The 18549-nt window shown below is 42.0% G+C and overlaps 1 pseudogene; it reads left to right on the plus strand.

Moving 5' to 3' along the window:
* Nucleotides 1-2722: 2722 nt before the first annotated feature.
* On the plus strand, nt 2723-3194 carry LOC114903806 (annotated as a pseudogene).
* Nucleotides 3195-18549: the final 15355 nt, after the last annotated feature.

The raw sequence follows: 18549 nt of genomic DNA on the forward strand, positions 1-18549 counted from the left end.
ATGCTTGCAAAAACTTTTTTGTTTTTTTACAACTTTCTATGAGGTCAGCTTTTTCTTAGATTCCATATATAAGTGAAATCACACAGTATTTGTCTTTCTCTGATTTATTTCACTTAGCATAATGTCCTCAAGATCCATCCATGTTTTCAAAAATGGCATGATTTCCTTCTTTTCTATGGCTGAATAATATTCTTTGCGCTCTTTCTGACTCTGAACCTCCATAAGAAATATATTCCACATCTCAACGCAGAATATATACACATGTGCACACAGACACACACACCTCTGAAACAAAACATTTCATGAAATATTACCATTGTATGCAATACACTCTGATATTTTCAACTTTATTATTTTTATTTCTTCTTAAATACTGGTCATTGATCTTATGACCCATTATAGGGCTCCAAAATGCCTTAAAGGACATTGAAAAAAGGCTAGACTATTATTCCTTATGTTTGCAGTTCTCATTTAAATATCCATACAGGCAGTGACCTTAAGTTTGCCATGTTTACATGTCCCAGAAAGCCTCAGGACAGGCAAGACTCTCTCAGGATGCGGTGGGGGAGAGAATAGAAGGATTGGCAGGAGCCATGTTTGAGTTTCTCTTCCCTTCTCAGTAAATATTTCCTGATTTCAATATTTCTCAGGAGGCATAAATGTTTTCTCCTTTGTCTAGCTTGAGATACAGACTGAACTTCAAACAAGATTAGACTACTGCCTGCAGACTACCAGAGACAACTATTTATTTGAATGAACAGAATCATGGACTAAAATAAAAGGGAAATAATATGTCTGGATTGTGGCAACACATAGAAGCCATCTGATCCAACGCTGTTGGAGTACTACAGGGACAGTAAATTTTATCCCTTACTTAGAAGTTTGGAACCAGTGAAAAGCTGAAAATATCAACTTTATTACCAATAAAGCTGAGCTGAAGAATGTTCTGGTTGATGACCAATAGTCTTTTTACTATTCTTTGAATTAAAATATTCTCCCCCAAAACTCCAACCTACAACTTGCAGAGGTCTAGCAACTTTAACCATGTATGATTAGAGAAGACTGCCCTCTCCATAAGGGCAAGCAGATCCAAATTCACCAATTAGGTAGGTCACCTGGAAGAACCAGGACAAGTTCTCCTACCTGACTTCCTATGGGGGGGAAAAAAAAAAAAGGAATGGGGAATAAGGATTTATCCCTGCCCAAACAAATTGGATCTAGCCCAGTAGTTGGTCAGTTAATTGGAAAAGTATATTAAAGCAGTGAATTATAAAAAGTGACAAATACAAACCTTAATATTTCATTTTCATTTCAAACCTATAAGGAATACCCACTTGCGAATCTTTTGATGTGAGGTCAAAACTTTTATGTGAGCAACAGTGGCGATTAGAATTCTTGAGTTGTCTTTCTTACATAATTCATGTCCATGATATATTTTCTATGCTTTCCAATTCGTTTTTTTAAAGTTGACTGAGGGGGACTTCCCTGGAGGTCCAACGGTTAAGACTCCACACTGCCACTGCAGGGGCCACAGGTTTGATCCCTGGTCCAGGAACTAAGATCCCACATGCCCCACAGCATGGCCAAAAATTAAAAATTAAAAAAATAAAGTTGACTGAGGACTTAGAGCTTCTTGCAAAGCAATATAACTAGAGACTCCCTCTTAAAAAAAAAAAAATTCCTTCTTAATTCTCTCACTCACGTCTGGTTTGACAGTAATTTTCAACTGGTCTCTATCTAATATTTCCAAAACATTCAACTGACACTTCATAGAAACAACTCTTTCTTTTTCATGCTTATGTGTCATCAGTTTATGTAATTTTAATTAAATTAATTATACTCTGGCAAACAGCTGTCATAAGCAATTTTGGGATCAAACACAACAGATTCTTATTAGGCATCTAACAAAACTGGTAGGAAGAAGTATGTAGATATTCCAGAGATGGACTCACTAATCCAAAGCATTTAGCAGGCTTGGGCATTAGTCAATATGTTTATTTGGAGGGAATGGAAAGTGTTGATTCCAGAGAGTTCATTAAAACAAAACCGGTTAATGCTCATATACTAGTATAACCAACTCTGGGTGCATATATCTTAACATTCTTCTTCCATTATGTATCCACTTTATAAATGTTTACTGATATTCAGGATAGTGCCAGGCACTATTCTAGGCCCTGAAGAAGCACAGCTCACTGAAAAGGAAGAAACTGGTATGTAAACAGGATGAAGAGGCAGGATGGAGAAGGAGGAATGTTAAGGAGCAAATCCCTTTACCTTCTCTCTACTCCATCCCTTCAAAATCACTGTCCCTCCATTCCCACTTAGCTAAAAAATGGCTTTAAATATCTTAGGATTGGCATGGCTATCACAGAAATCCCCATGGTAATACCACAATACCACCTACTACATTAACAGTATATATGTATATATATATATATATATATATATATATATATATATATATATACATATATATATATACATATATATACGATACATATATATATATATACACACCTTATGTACTTTCCAGTGCTAATGAGATGATACAATTGGTCCATTCAGAGAAAGCTGTGTCAATGGGAATTGGTATAATTCTCTTAAAAAGCAATTTGACAGTACTTGCAAAGAGCCTTAATAGAGATGTGACTCTATTTTGACTCATCAGTACCACTCCTAGAAACTTTTCCTTAAGAAAAAGTCCTTCCTCCTTTTCACAAAGATGACACCAAAGGCAAAGAAGGAAGCCCCTGCCTCTCCCAAAGCCGAAGCCAAAGCAAAGGCTTTGAAGACCAAGAAAGCAGAGTTGAAATGTGTCCACGGCCAGAAAAAAAAAAAAAAAAATTCGCCTGTCACCCAGCTTGCCACAGCCCAAAGCACTGAGGCTCAGGAGGCAGCCCAAATATCCTGCAAAGAGCACCCCTAGGATAAACAAGCTTGACCGCTATGCCATCATCAAGTTCCCCCTCACCGCCAAGTCAGCCATGAAGAAGACAGAAGACAGCACACTTGTGGTCCTTGTGGATGGCAAGGCCAATAAGCATCAAATTAAACAGGCTATGAAGAAGCTCTATGACATTGACGTGGCCAAGGTGGACAACTTGACCAGGTCTGATGGAAAAAAGAAGGCATATGTTCGCCTGGCTCCTGACTATGATGCTTTGGATGTTGCCAACAAAATTGGGATCACCTAAACTGAGTCCAGCTGGCTAATTCTAAATATAAAAGTTTTCACACAAAAAAAAAGAAGAAGAAGAAGAGAGAAAGAAAGAGAGAAAGAAAGAAAGAAAGAGGGCTTCCCTGGTGGCGCAGTGGTTGAGAGTCCGCCTGCCGATGCAGGGAACACGGGTTCGTGCCCCGCTCCGGGAAGATCCCACATGCCGCGGAGTGGCTGGGCCCGTGAGCCATGGCCGCTGAGCCTGCGCGTCCCGAGCCTGTGCTCCGCAACGGGAGAGGCCACAGCAGTGAGAGGCCTGTGTACTGCAAAAAAAAAAAGGAAAAAAGAAAGAAAGAAAGAGAGAGAGAGAGAAAGAAAGAAAGAAAGAAAAAGTTCTATCCAAAAGAGAATGACTACATGCCTAATATTTACTACAACCTTATTTGTGATAGTGAAAGTTTGAAACATATGAATAGGTAACTTACGGCATGCAACATTGTATAACTTACCACTGAGTATGTAACAGAAAACATTTGATTACATATTAAATGAAAAAAGATATAATTTGCTCAACTATACTGAGAACCACTGAATTATATACTTTTAAAGGGTGAACTTTTGGGAATTCCCTGGTGGTCCGGTGGTTAGGACTCTGTGCTTTCACTGCCAGGGCCTGAGTTCAATCCCTGGTCGGATCCCCGTGTGGCCAAAGAAATATAAAAAAATAAAAGGGTGAACTTTGTGAATCATATCAATTTCTTTTAAAAAGATAAAATTCTCCATTTTTACTTTTGTGTCAGCCAAGATCAGCAGAAAACAGATGCTCAATGTGTGTAACTGAAGAAAGTTAATGAAGGGACAGTGTATAAAGATGCTGGCAGGGTTGAGGGAAACCAGCAAGGGATAATGAAATACCCCAGGGATAATGAAATACCCCAGGGCTAATGCTGAGAAGCCATTATCAACCATAGGCCTGAAGGGGCAAAGAGATGGAACCAGTGCTCAGAGCAACAGCTGAAGGAGAGGGAGGGCCAGTAGGAACTTTGAGGAATACAGCGCTCTCTCTCTCTCTCTCTCTCTCTTCCTGTGGTACCTCCCACTGGCTGAACCCAAGAGGAAGTCTAAGGGCAAGTAACCCCAGATGACACTGCCCTTCAAGGTCAGCCTCTAGAGAAGGATGGAGAGGAGTGGATCTGGAAGCAGATTATCTAGCAGGTATGTGATCATATAGCAATGTGAGAACCATCTAAACATATGGCCGAGGGCTTCCCTGGTGGCGCAGTGGTTGAGAGTCCGCCTGCCGATGCAGGGGACGTGGGTTCGTGCCCCGGTCCGGGAAGATCCCACATGCCACAGAGCGGCTGGGCCCGTGAGCCATGGCCGCTGAGCCTGCGCGTCCGGAGCCTGTGCTCCGCAACGGGAGAGGCCACAACAGTGAGAGGCCCACGTACCAAAAAAAAAAAAAAACAAAAAAACCCAGCACATATGGCCGAGGACCTTAAGGGAACCTGGAAAATCAGGGTTCGTAGGGATAAAAAGTGGAGGAAGTTAGAGGACGGGTAGGATGGGTAGAGGGGGCAGGAAAGATTTAACTCAGGCTGAGACAAGGATGAGAGCCAGACGCGGGAATGATTTATTGTTTGGTCAAATACTGAGCTAGAGTCTGAACTCTGGAAGAGATTAATAGGAGATACAGAGCTAAATCAGAGTGTAGCATTAGAAATTCTTCCCCTATTGGCTATTACCCTGTATGTCTCCTTCCCAGCTAAACTTCATGCCTTCAACAAGTAATTGTTCAGTACCTATTATGTGCCAGGAACTGTTAGGCCCTGGGGATTGAGGAAGGAACAAAATTAACTTAAAATCCTCACTCTCCTGGAGTTTACATCCTGGTAGGGGGAAAGAGACAACAGATAAGTAAATATAAGTCAAGGGTGATAGGTGCTATAAAGAAAAGCACAGGAGAGAATGGAAATAAAATTCTGCCCATTCTACCTCTTAAAAAAAGCCCATACATGCCTACACACAGCAGAGCTCCTGAGTAAATCAGGACTTTGATATCTCTCACCCGGCCTAAGATCAGACTATCCTAACTGATCTTCCTGCCTGCAGCACACTCCAACCAGTCCTCCACTCTGCTATAAGGATCTTTCTGAAACAAATCTTGTCAGTACCCTGCTTTAAAAAGTACCCTCCAGGAACTTCCCTAGTGGTCCAGTGGTTAAGAATCGCCTTCCAAGGCAGGGGACACAGGTTCCATCCCTGGTCGGGGAACTAAGATCCCACATGCTGCAGTGCAACTAAGCCCAAGCCCACGCACCTCAGCTGTAGAGCCCACGCACTCTGGAGCCCGTGTGCCACAACTAGAGAGAAGCCTGGGCTCCACAACTGGAGAGAGAAGCCTGCACTCTGCAACTAAGATCCGACAAAAAATAAAATAAATTAAATTAAAATAAAGAATGTTAATGTTAAAAAATTAGGGCTTCCCTGGTGGCACAGTGGTTGAGAGTCTGCCTGCCGATACAGGGGACATGGGTTCGTGCCCCAGTCTGGGAAGATCCCACATGCCGCGGAGCGGCTAGGCCCGTGAGCCATGGCCGCTGAGCCTGCGCGTCCGGAGCCTGTGCTCCGCAACGGGAGAAGCCACAACAGTGAGAGGCCTGCGTACCGCCAAAAAAGAAAAAAAAAAAAATTGTTTATACTGAGCCTGCACTCTAGATCCAGCTAGCCACAACTACTGAGGCTGCGTGCCACAACTACTGAAGCCCGTGCGCCTAGAGCCTGTGCTCTGCAACAAGAGAAGCCACCACAGTAAGAAGCCCGTGCACTGCAACAAAGAGTAGCCCCTGCTCGCTGCAACTAGAGAAAGCCAGCACGCAGCAACAAAGACCCAATGCAGCCAAAAATAAATAAATAAATTTATTTTTAAAAAGATTGTTTAAATAATCAGTAAAAAGTACCCTCCAATGCTCTTATTTGCTTACCATGTGGAATAAGGCCTAACCTCCTTATCATGGACCTTATCTTCTGGATCCATCACTTGCATGTACCTCTTTCATTCTCCTCTTCTATCAACTGTAATTGTCTGAAGTCTATTGAATGCTGCACTGTCTCTCATTTCTGTACCATTGTCCATACTGCTCTTTCCGTTTGGAACCTTCCCACCTCCTCCCAAGGTTGGCAATCTTCTTATTCTTTTAAGCCCATTAACTGCCACCTTTTTGGTCAAGCTTCCCTGACCTTCCCTGGTGTGAGGGAGTATCTTCCAGTTCCCACCTTTGTGTTATCAGTACATCTTACTGTATAGATACCTCTAAATGTACTTATCATACCATATAATTCTAGTTCTTGGAGCTGAGGTGTACATGATGGGGTTAAATATGTTCCATGGGTCAGGGACCCTATATTCTTTTGTTCATGTGTGACCATCTTTTGTTACTTATTCAACCTAAAAACTAGAATTGACAACTTACATATATTCCCCCATCCAGTGCTTAATCTTTTTTTCTTTCAGTTTTATTGAGATATAACTGATATAGAGCACTGTGTAAGTTTAGACGTACAGCATAATGATTTGAATTTCATACATTATGAAGTGATTACCACAAAAAGATTAGTGAACATCTATCATCTCTTATAGATACATAATAAAAGAAAAAGAAAAAAATTGTTTTCCTTGTGATGAAAATTCTTTGGATTACTCTCTTAACAACTTTCATATATAACATACAGTAGTGTTCATTATATTACTCATGTTGTACATTACATCCCTAGTACTTATAACTGGAAGTTTGTGCCTTTTGACCACCTTCATCCAATTCCCCTTCCCCTCCCCTTCCCCTCCCCATACCCTTGCCTCTGGTAACCATAAATCTGACCTCTTTTTCTTAGAGTTTGTTTGCTTGTTTCTTTGGGGGGTTTTTGAAGTATAACTGACCTACAGCACTACATTAGTTCTTGGTGCTCAACACAGTGATTTGATATTTTTATACATTACAGAATGATCACCACCCCATTGCTTAATCTTGTGTTTATCATTTTCTTGCTCTTAAAACTATTTTTATGTAAAAAATAAACATTTTAGGGCTTCCCTGGTGGCACAGTGGTTAAGAATCCGCCTGCCATTGCAGGGGACAAGGGTTCGAGCCCTGGTCCAGGAAGATCCCACGTGCCACAGAGCAACTAAGCCCACAACTACTGAGCCTGCGAGCCACAACTACTGAGCCCACGTGCCACAACTACTGAAGCCCACGCACCTAGAGCCCGTGCTCTGCATCAAGAGAAGCCACCGCAATGAGAAGCCTGTGCACCGCAACGAAGAGTAGCCTCCACTTGCCACAACCAGAGGAAGCCCGCACACAGCAACGAAGACCCAACGCAGCCAAAAATAAAATTTAAAAAAATAAAAAAAACAAAAAACATTTTATTAAAAATAATATATATATATTTTTTCTGCACCATGCAGCTTGCAGGATCTTAGTTCCCCAACCAGGGATTGGAGCCATGCCCTCAGCAGTGATAGCTGTGGAGTCTTAACCACTGGACCACCAGGGAATTCCAAAAAAATTATTTTTAAAAATTGTCCTAGCTTTATAAAAATTTAAAGTTAAAAAGTCTTGCTTCTTTAGGGAACCCTCCTACACTGTTGGCGGGAATGTAAATTGGTACAACCTCTATGGAGAACAGTATGTAGGTTCCTTAAAAATCTAAAAATAGAGCTACCATATGATCCAGCAATCCCACTCCTGGGCATATATCTGGAGAAAACCATAATTCGAAAATATACATGTACCCTAATATTCATTGCAGTGCTATTTACAATAGCCAGGACATGGAAGCAACCTAAATGTCCATCGACAGAGGAATGGATAAGGAAGATGTGGTACATATAAACAATGGAATATTACTCAGTCATTAAAAAGAATGAAATAATGCCATTTGCAGCGACGTGGATGGACCTAGAGATTGTCATACTGAGTGACATAAGTCAGACAGAGAAAGACAAATATCATATGATATTGCTTGTGTGTGGATTCTAAAAAAAATGGTACAAATGAACCTATTTACAAAAGAGAAATAGAGTCATAGATGTAGAAAACAAACTTATGGTTGCCAAGGGGTAAAGGGGGGGAGGCAGGAGGGATAAAATGGGAGATTGGGATTGACATATATACAACACTATATATAAAATATATAACTAATAAGAACCTACTGTATAGCACAGGGAACTATATAATGACCTACATGGGAATAGAACCTAAAAAAGAGTGGAGGGACTTCCCTGGTGGCGCAGTGGTTAAGAATCCACCTGCCAGTACAGGGGACGTGGGATCAATCCCTGGTCAGGGAAGATCCCACATGCTGCGGAGCAACAAAGCCCATGCGCCACAACTACTGAGCCTGCGCTCTAGAGCCCATGAGCCACAACTTCTGAGCCCACTTGCCGCAACTGCTGAAGCCCGTGTGCCTAAAGCCCGTGCTCTGCAACAAGAGAAGCCACCACAATGAGAAGCCTGCACACTGCAACAAGGAGTAGCCCCGGCTCACCGCAACTAGAGAAAGCCCGTGTGCAGCAACAAAGATCCAACGCAGCCAAAGATAAATAAATTTTTTTCAAATTTGTATATGTCTATGTATTTACATACATACATAAGTATGTATTTGTGTGTGTGTGAACATGCATACATATTTCCAAAACATATATTATTAATTTTAGCTGTTTTGTTTATTAAAGTAGTATCATTCCCTACATAATAACCTGGGAACTTTTTTTTTTAATTTAACTACAGTTGATTTACAATATTGTGTTAGTTTCAGCTGTATAGCTTCAGATTCTTTTCCATTATAGGTTATTACAAGATATTGAATATAGTTCCCTGTGCTATACAGTAAATCCTTGTTCTTTATGTATTGATATTTTATACATAGTGGTGTGTCCTGGGACTTCTTTTTCACCTTTCATGTTTTATTGCTAAGATCCATCTCAGGTTTGTTGCCTGGAGCTGAGTTTATTTATGGTTGCTGCTGTCGACTATTTCAACGTGTAAATATGCTAATATTAATTTGTTGCTGGCAGCAAAGGCTCTTGGTGCCCTGTATTCTTCCCTTTGGCCCACAACTGGTTTTAGCCAAATATGTGGTAGCCAGTTTTGTGGGGCCTCCCATTTACTGACAATGCCCACCGCAAGTGCTAGGCCGTGGGCCTCTCCAATTTCTGCTTTAAGGCCTTCTCAAAAGCCGCAAGAGCCTTCTCAGCCCACTCCCAAACACAGACTGAAAGTGAAGAGCATTAACCCTCAACCAATGGGGGGTGTGAGCCAAGGGATAAATGCCCCAAGCTCCCTTTCTTCAGATGGACAATTCTGGGAGGCATTTTTTTTTTTATACGGGATTTTAAAAAATATTTATTTATTTATTTGACTGTGCTGGGTCTCAGTTGCAGCACGCCGGATCTTTGTTGCTGTGTGTGGGATCTTAGTTGCAGCATGTGGGCTCTTAGTTGTTGCATGAGGGCTTTTAGTTGTGACACACAGTATCTTCAGTTGCGGCACACAGGATCTTTAGTTGTGGCATGTGAATTCTTAGTTGCGGCATGTGAGCTCTTAGTTGCAGCATGTGGGATCTAGTTCCCTGACCAGGGATCGAACCCAGGCCCCCTGCATTAGGAGCACAGAGTCTTAGCCACTGGACCACCAGGGAAGTCCCTGGGAGGCATTTTGTATATTTCTCAGAGGTCTCCATGGAATCACACTCCTTATGTTGGTGTTTCCTGCTACTTTGCCTCAATCTCACCCTCTTATTCACCCCTGCTGCCTGAGGTCACTTCTCAAATGAACAACTTGCACCCAAGTCCTCGTCCCAGTCTCTGCTTTTGAGGACTTCAAACTAATACAACCAGTTTCCTGATAATGAGCATTTGGATTGTTGCAGGTTTTTGCTATTGCAAAAGTGCTACTAAGAATATTCGTATAAAACCCACTGGTGCACAAGTGCAAGAATTTCTCTTGCGTATTTATACAGGAGTAGACTTGTTGGGTCAAAGACTAAGTGAACTTTCAGCTTTACAAGATAATTCCAAACTGCTAACCAAAGTGGTTTTTACCAATTTACGGTTTCAACAACATTGTATACAAGATCTTATTGATCCAAATCCTCTTCAACACTTGGTTTTGTCAGATTTCTTAATTTTCACCTCTCAAATAGATATCGAATAGAATCTCATTGTGGTCTCAATTTGTACTTCTTGATGATTAATGAGGTTGAACATGTATTCATATATTTATTGACCACAAATGTTTCATCTTTGGGGAAATGTCTCTTCAAAGCTTTTGCCCATTTTTCCATTGCTTGACTGTCTTTTCCTCATTAATTTTATGAATTCTTTTACAGTTATGGTTATTCTCCTTTGAAACTCAGAAGCTCAAAATCAAATCAACCATAATCTTCACTGAATATTACCTTTTTCCTGGTTACAAAATTAATGCATGCTTGTTGTAAAAGAAACATGTAAAGAGTACAGACATGTTTAACTTAGAAAGTCTTCCTGCTGTCAGCTCCAGCCTGCCTCCAAGTAGGAATAATTCCCATGAATTGTTTGCCATCCCATATTTTGAGGATTTTGTTGTCACATCTCTCTCCCAGATTAGACTGGTAATTTCCCAAGGGTAAGGACTGCGTTGTATTCATCTTTGTATCTTCAGGCCCAGGCACAGTGCCTGGTTTAGACCTGGAACGCAATACATTATTGTTGAATGAATTGCTGAAAGTTGGGTTAGAACAGAAATTTTGAAGTTACAAGAAGACTTCAGTTTGGAACAGAGGATTCAAGTAAAAGTGGGAGATAGCACTGGTAAAATGTGTTAGGGTTTGATTACCAAAAGTCTTGGCCGTTAGGCCAAAGTGTTTGATTTTTATCTTGGAGGCAGTCATCCAGGGAGGCATTCAAGACTTTTCAGGTGGAGGGAGGTTATTTGTTCTTATGTTTTTACCAGTAACAGAATTAGAACAAAACATTGACAATCCAGTCATCTAATGGCAATGTACAGGATGTAAAGCGGAGGAGGTTGGGGAAAATGAAACTGAAGACAGAAAAATGAATGAATGAAGAAGTTATTAACTTCTGGGGGGACATAGGCACCCATGAAAACCATGAGAACTATGTTTCTGTCAGAAAAATAGGCATAAACCCAAGCCCATGCACTTTTTAAGAACCCTTTGCTCTTGGGTTTGTTAGTCTAAGAGTGAGAGAATAAGAACCTGAACTATGGGGCCAGGATGTGTTCATTCATTCAGACATGTTTATCCATCACCTGCTACATGCAAGGCACTGGGCTGAGCGCTGAGAACAGTTTGAGGCGTGGGGTATGGTATGGCATGGTGGCCAAGAGCATAGATTCTGAGCCCAACGGTCTGATTGCAAACCCCTGCCAGAGGCTTGGGACCTTGGCTAATTTACTGAAGTCATCTACACCCCACAGGTGTTTTACAGAGACAGTACTATCACCACCCTCGTGATTAAGGGGATCTTACATCTGTATAAAGCACCTAGAATTCACAACATGCAGGGAGCCCTCAGCAGAGTTGTAAGGCAGAAACCAGAGTGGAGAGCAAGAGGAGGAAGCAGAGGGCATGGGCTGATTTCAAGAACTTTTGTTAAAATAGAGGAGAGAGAAGACTAGAAGGGGAAGTGAGGCCGAGGAAGGTTTTTTTGTTTGTTTGTGTTGTTTTTTAAGATGAAAAGATATCCTAAATGCTCCCAGGGAGGATGTAGTAGAGTGGGAGAGGCTAAAGACACATCACTGATGATCTGTTCCTTCCCGCTAAGGGTACCCAGATGTCGGGAGGGGAGGGCTTTCTGGCAAAGGTGAAAGGCCCGGCTTTAGCTAGGAAGCCACTTCCGCTGGCGAGCTGGAGGAGTGGCGCTGAGCGTTGCCTGGCTGCAGGTGCCGGCTCAGAAGTAACCACAGGCAAGCGAGAAGGAATGTCACCAGTGGGGGAGGGGCGAGGAGCGGCGGCTGGTGGGAGGTCTGAGGAGAGAGAAGAAAAAATTGTGCCATACCATTTAAAAATGGGATGGTCAGAAACCAGAGGAAGCAGACTAGACCGCCAGGAGCTGGTAAATTTGTAAGGGTACTGATCTGCCTGGTTGGGTAACTTCCGGTGGTCCTGGGAACTCCAGGAGGAGGGAAGCATCTAAAGAAGGGGTGGTGAGTGCCAAATGTCACGGTGGTGAAGTTGGGGAGAATGGGGACGGATAGGGGACCGCTGGATTTGCCAGCTGACTGGTCATTACTGAAGTAGGGTCTGGAGGGTCACTGTAGTGTCAAAGCAGATGACACATGGCAGAGAAGAAAGGAGAGAAAAAACGGCAGGGCAGTAAAGCACATGCACTCCAAGAATACTGACTGTGAAATGAAAGGGCAAAGTAAGACATTAACCAAAGAAAGTGACTAAGTCAGTGAGGTGTATTTTTCTTTCTAAAGGTCGGGAAAGCTTTGTATACATAATTATTTTATTTATGTATATATTTATTTATTTATTCACCGTGCCGCCCAGCTTGCAGGAATCTTATTTCCCCAACCAGGGACTGAACCCGAGCCCCCTGCAGTGGAAGCATGGAGTCCTAGCCACTGGACCGCGGGGGAATTCCCTAATTATTATTATTTTTTAATAAGGCAAAGGCAGCAATTGTACTAGGGCTCCCCAAAGTCAGCAGGGGTATGATACAAGCATAACATGGTAATAAACAGCTCCTCTGAGCCAGATGTTTTCCATAAGACAACGTTATCACCAATTTATAGAGGAAGAAACTGAGGCTTAGAAAGTGAAGTCACTTGCCCCAAATCACACTGCTAGTATGGGGCAGAGTCAGGATGTGAACCCAGGTCTTATGGCTCTAAAGCACCAATGCTTGTCTACTCGTATACCACAGATAAGCAGAAAAGCTGGCACTACTCAGGAGGAGGGACTGAGGGAAGGAATAAAGAGTGGGAGAGATGTGTGTACTAATGATTTGTGTTTATTTAGAATTACTCTCCTTCCCACTCACATATGTAAATGTATGGACTGTTGAAGTTGGCGTTATTCAGAAAGCCTTGCTTTACGTAGGAGAAAATTCAAGCCAGAGAACTGAGGTGACCTTTCTGTAGTAAGAGGATTTGTTGGCATGGTCTAAAAAGTTACAGCTGAAGACTCAGGACAATTGCGTGGTCAATTGATTCACCCAACCCTCTACCCAAATGGTTGCTTCATTGGAGCATCAATCTCCTCGTTCAAGGGGATGGAGGTGAAAACACTTTGCACATATTGACAAATTGTTTATTACGATTATCAACCTGAGACCTTTTGTGGTATATTCTCATCTATGAATGTTTTCTGAGAGGTGACTTCAAAATATCTGCCTAAAGAACAGATCTCATTTCTTTTTGCTAAACTCCCACGTGCAATGAACACAGAGTAAACCAAAACCAAACCATAGTCCAAAGGGAACTGTGTAGTGTTATGGTCAGGTCACAGGCTCTGGCCAGGGATAGAAACAGAGCTTTGGTGAGCAAACTGGGCAACTAGGACCTAAGGTCAGGACACAGGGGGCAGACCCTGTTGCCACACCAAAGTCCCAGCCCCAGAGGTCACAACAAAGGCAGGGGAGAAAATGCTAGGGTTCATGGGCATTTAGTAGACCAGGAAAGGACTGAAAAAGCAGATCTGAGCAGAAAAGAGGTAGCCATCTGACCCAACTTGCAAATTAACCTCTACATGCCCACAAATGCAATTTTAAATTATCTAATAGCCATATTAAAAAGAGTGAAAAGAAATAGGTGAAATTAAATTTAATGTATTTTATTTAACTCAGTATATCAAAAGTATTATCATTACAACTTCTAACCAATATTGCCAATAGTTTACATTTCTTTCTTCATCCTACATCTTCCAGATCTAGGATGTATTTTATACTTGCAACACACATCTCAATTCAGACTGGCCCCATTTCAAGTGCTCAGTGAACCATGTATCAAGCAGCCCAAGCTTAAAGAAAATTGAATTATTTTGTCTAAATATTTTTCTCCTCTTTCTTTTTTTCTTTCAAAACATGTTGAATTGGGTAGGACTGAATTATGAGGAAGTGGATGAAAACTCTCATATTCTAAGAGTCTCCAGTTTGAAATTTTAAATGTTTCAGGTACAGCACTCCCAGTCGATTTTCTTTCTATCCCTGAGAAATGGCTTTTTTTATTTGTTTGTTTGTTTTTAGATCCACGGTGCACAGAATCGCTTGGGAAGCTAAAAAGGCAGGGAATGTGATGCAGATGCCTGCTACCAAATGTTCATTCCTTCTGTTCACTTGTTCGTTTATTTTTTTCCTCTTAACAACAGTTACTAAACACCAACCATGGGTCAGTTGCACCTAGGGCTAGTTTTACAGGCATATTCCCTGGCTTGTGAAACCTACAATTTAGCAGAAAATCCAGGCAAATAAGTAAAATAAAATGTAGTAAGTGTTGTGATAGGGGAGATATGAGGGAGGGGCTGAGTGGCTACTTAGGAGAATAATTTAACCCATCTTGGAGAGATAAGAGAAGGCCTTTGGAGTGGAGGAGGGAATGAAGATTGCCTAAAGAGTGGCTAAGAAAAGGGAGAAGGGAGGGCTAAAAAATGCTCGAGGCAGAAAGAGCAGAGGTAGGGAAGGCCCAGAAGCTTTTTGTGTAACTGAAAAAAGCTTGGTGCGATTGGGGCCCCCAGGGTGAGAGGTAAGGCTGGTATCATGCATTTTTCTCTGGTCAGCCTATTTAACAGTGGGAGCTGGAAGGCAGGATGTTGACAAATCTGGAATAGGCAGGCCCAGCACAGGAAGTACTCCACCCCAAAAGTATTCCTTCACCAGTTCAGTTCAACTTTACTAGTTACAGACTCAAGTGGGTTAACTAGCTCTTCTTTATAAAAGCAAGAACTTCTCCTACAGTGATTATTCTCTTTTCAGATTATGTCAGGCCTTGATACTGTATTTCTGATTCAGAAAATTGAACATGATTGAAATTCCATGTACCAAAGGACAAATAAAAGTACGTATAAAATTCAGGAGGGGAACTAATGAAGCAGTGTTAATCCTGCCCAGGGGAGGTCTGAGCAGGCTTCACACAGCAGATGACACTTAATAGCCATTATTTACTAAGTATCAGGTACCGTTCTAGTGGTTTACATTCTTAGCTCACTTTATCTTCATAAAAACTTTAGATACCACAATCCCTGCTTACAGATAAAGAAATTGAGGTACAAAGAAGTAAAATAACTTGTCTAGAGTCACACAGTTTGTAGAGGGTAAAGCAGTTTGGTCCAGAACTCTTCATTAACCCCTCTGTCACATCCTGGGGCTGCAGGTGTTTGCATATGCCTGGATTGTGGCATAGCATTGACAAAGAATCAGAGGTCAGACTGATGAGAGAGGCAGTGACTAAACCATGCAGAGTTTCAGCACGAGCACCTTGAAGACAGGCTCAGAATAGCCTTTAGGTTAATGTTTTTTACTATTTCAGTGCATGTATAAATGATTGCTAGTGATCATATCTTTGAATGTAGTTACATTAAGAGAACATTATATTCAAATCCAAATTTACACAAACCACATTTCGAGTGGTGATTCATTATTGCCTCAACAGATTCCCACAGGATCCCTAAGCTATCAAGAAGAGCCAACCCCTGTCATTAGCTGTAAGATGCAAAAGCTCAAAAAAAGCTCATCATTGACAGAGGAGGTATAAGCCCCAGTTAGGGGGAGAGGCTACAGTTGCCCCCACTCTTGGCCCTTCACCCACAGGACCTCCACATTCACAACACGGCTCTTTCCTCTCTAAGAACTAAAAAACAAACAGCAAGGCCCCTTTCTCTTTTTAGCCAAAGTAGAATGGGCAAACAGGAAACTGGTGCCCTCCACCCCCCGGCCCCTTGTACACACATACCAACCCGGAAAGCCGGTGCTTCTTTCTCCCAGCTGCCCTTGCAGCTGTCCAGGACTTTTTAAAGAGAGCGCTCCAAAAATCTTCCAGGGAAACTTGAGTGACTCTAGTAATCTCTCTGCACAGAAGGCACCTTTGATTTCGGGGAATGATATTTCTTCCTGACGCCCCATGTTATACAGAGCTACTGCATCTTTTATTTATTTATTTATGGCTGCATTGGGTCTTTGTTGCTACGCGTGGTCTTTCTCTAGTTACAGTGAGCGGGGGCTACTCTTCATTGCAGTGTGCAGGCTTCTCATTGCAGTGGCTTCTCTTGTTGTGGAGCACGGACTCTAGGTGCACAGGCTTCAGTAATTGTGGCTTGCGGGCTCAGTAGCTGTGGTGCACAGGCTTAGTTGCTCCGTGGCCTGTGGGACCTTCGGCTCGAACCCGTGCCCCCTGCATTAGGCAGGCGGATTCTTAACCACTGCGCCACCAGGGAAGTCCCAAACTACAGCATCTTTTAAAACCATGGTCTCTGATGACCATAGCCACTGGGTTGGTGGGCAGAAAGTCTCATCTCGAGCCCCTGACCTGACCTTGGGGAGGCTGTGTGGATGGGTCCTCCCAGCAAACCCAGATAGATCCTTTTGGGAGGTGGCACCGGGGAAGAGCTAGGCTTCCAGTGTGGTGTGTGCACTGGCCTTCCCTGATATGCCTGGGCCACTTCCTTTCCTGTCAGGGTCATAAAGAGTCCTTCTCCGTCCACCCACCACTTCCTTCATTGGGAAGGTCAAGGAGAAACTGGTGAGATCATAGTTTTTTTGAATAGGGTTTTCAAAAATAGAGTCAACTTTGCTTCTGCTGTAGACACCCTTGATTTGTATAGAAGTGACTAACTGGGGCTCAGTTATATAATGACAGGCCTGAGGATTTGGACATCAGTTTGAACCCACTTCCTATTTTTAATAATTATTATCATTCATTGTCCACTTACCATTTGTCATTCATTGTGCTAACAGCTTTACTAACATGTACTATCTTGTTTAACCTTCAAATGATGAAAATGATTTTTATTCCCATTTTACACATCAAAAAACTGAGGATAAAAAGAATTAACTGACTGGCTCAAGATCACACAGCTAGTGAGTGGTTGATCTGTAATTCAAAGTCAACTGGGCCTGACACACTCTGTAAGATGCTTCCTTCAGGCAGGCCTATATATTGATATAAAGGAAAATACTAGGCATGCCATTGTGATTGATGGGGTCCAAAAGACTCATGTGTTTGGAAAGACTGGCAGTCCAGCGAGCAGAGAAAATAGCATGTTAGAGTCCCACATTCGGAAAAGTTAATTCCTTAGTCTTTACATCTTTATCTAGTGTGGGATCACTTGTCCTAAATATCTGAATTATTTTCATAAGAGATCCTGTTTCCACCCCAGCACTGCAGGGAAACCTCCTTAAGCCTTTCCAGATCCACCCAGTTTATATGAATCTCTCCAGGTCCTATTCCTTCCTAACGAATTATTTTCAGCCCAATTATTTCTTACTCAGCCTATCTTTTCTTCAAAACTGTAAGCTCCAAGGAGCGAAGCCTGGTTGTTAGCCATCTCCCCATACCTAACCCCATTTCTAATCTGTGCTTATGCTTCCTCTATTACAGTGCAAAGATGGCCCAGTTGTGGCCCAGCTTCCCTCAGGAATCTCCTTTGACTAAGGCATGCCTGAAAGATTCTTTTCTTCTCTAAGTTTCAACAGCGTGTATAGACTAGCAGTTATACCTTAACTAGTTTTCTTTCATAAAGATACCTTTTTTTTTTTTCCTGCTGCAAATGATACTGAAAGCTCTTCAAGAACTAGGGCTATATCTTCTGCTTTTTACTTTGATAAATCCATTTTCAGCCTAGAGCACACACTGTGGGCCACTCTCCCTGTGGATCTGAGTGAGGATAATCCTATCCTTAGAATCATTCTTGTGTCTGGGGGTGGGCGGAAGGATAGACTGGAAGTTTGGGATTGACATGTACACACAGTTATATTTAAAATGGATAACCAACAAGGACTTAGTATATAGCACAGGGAACTCTGCTCAATATTATGTAGCAACCTAAATGGGAAAAGAATTTGAAAAAGAATAGATACATGTATATGTATGACTGAATCACTTTGCCGTACACCTGAAACTATCACAACATTGTTAATCAACTGTACTCCAATATAAAATTAACAGTTAAAAAAAAGAAGAATTATTCTTGATCCATCTGTCTCTGGAATGTCTGGGCCTCCTCGGCTTTAAGACCTTCATTCATTCATTTGACAACTTTTTTTATGTGTTCGTTTCACGTAAGTTTTAGGGAGTAAAAGATAAGTAATAAGGCTCTTGCCCCCAGGAAACTCAGAGTCTGGTGAGAGCAACAGATACACGATACACAATACACAAATGATGGTAAGTATGCAG

The sequence above is a fragment of the Monodon monoceros genome, unplaced genomic scaffold (genome assembly GCF_005190385.1).
Source record: "Monodon monoceros isolate NGI ecotype Baffin Bay Population unplaced genomic scaffold, NGI_Narwhal_1 Super_Scaffold_21, whole genome shotgun sequence".
NCBI classification, from domain to species: domain Eukaryota; kingdom Metazoa; phylum Chordata; class Mammalia; order Artiodactyla; family Monodontidae; genus Monodon; species Monodon monoceros.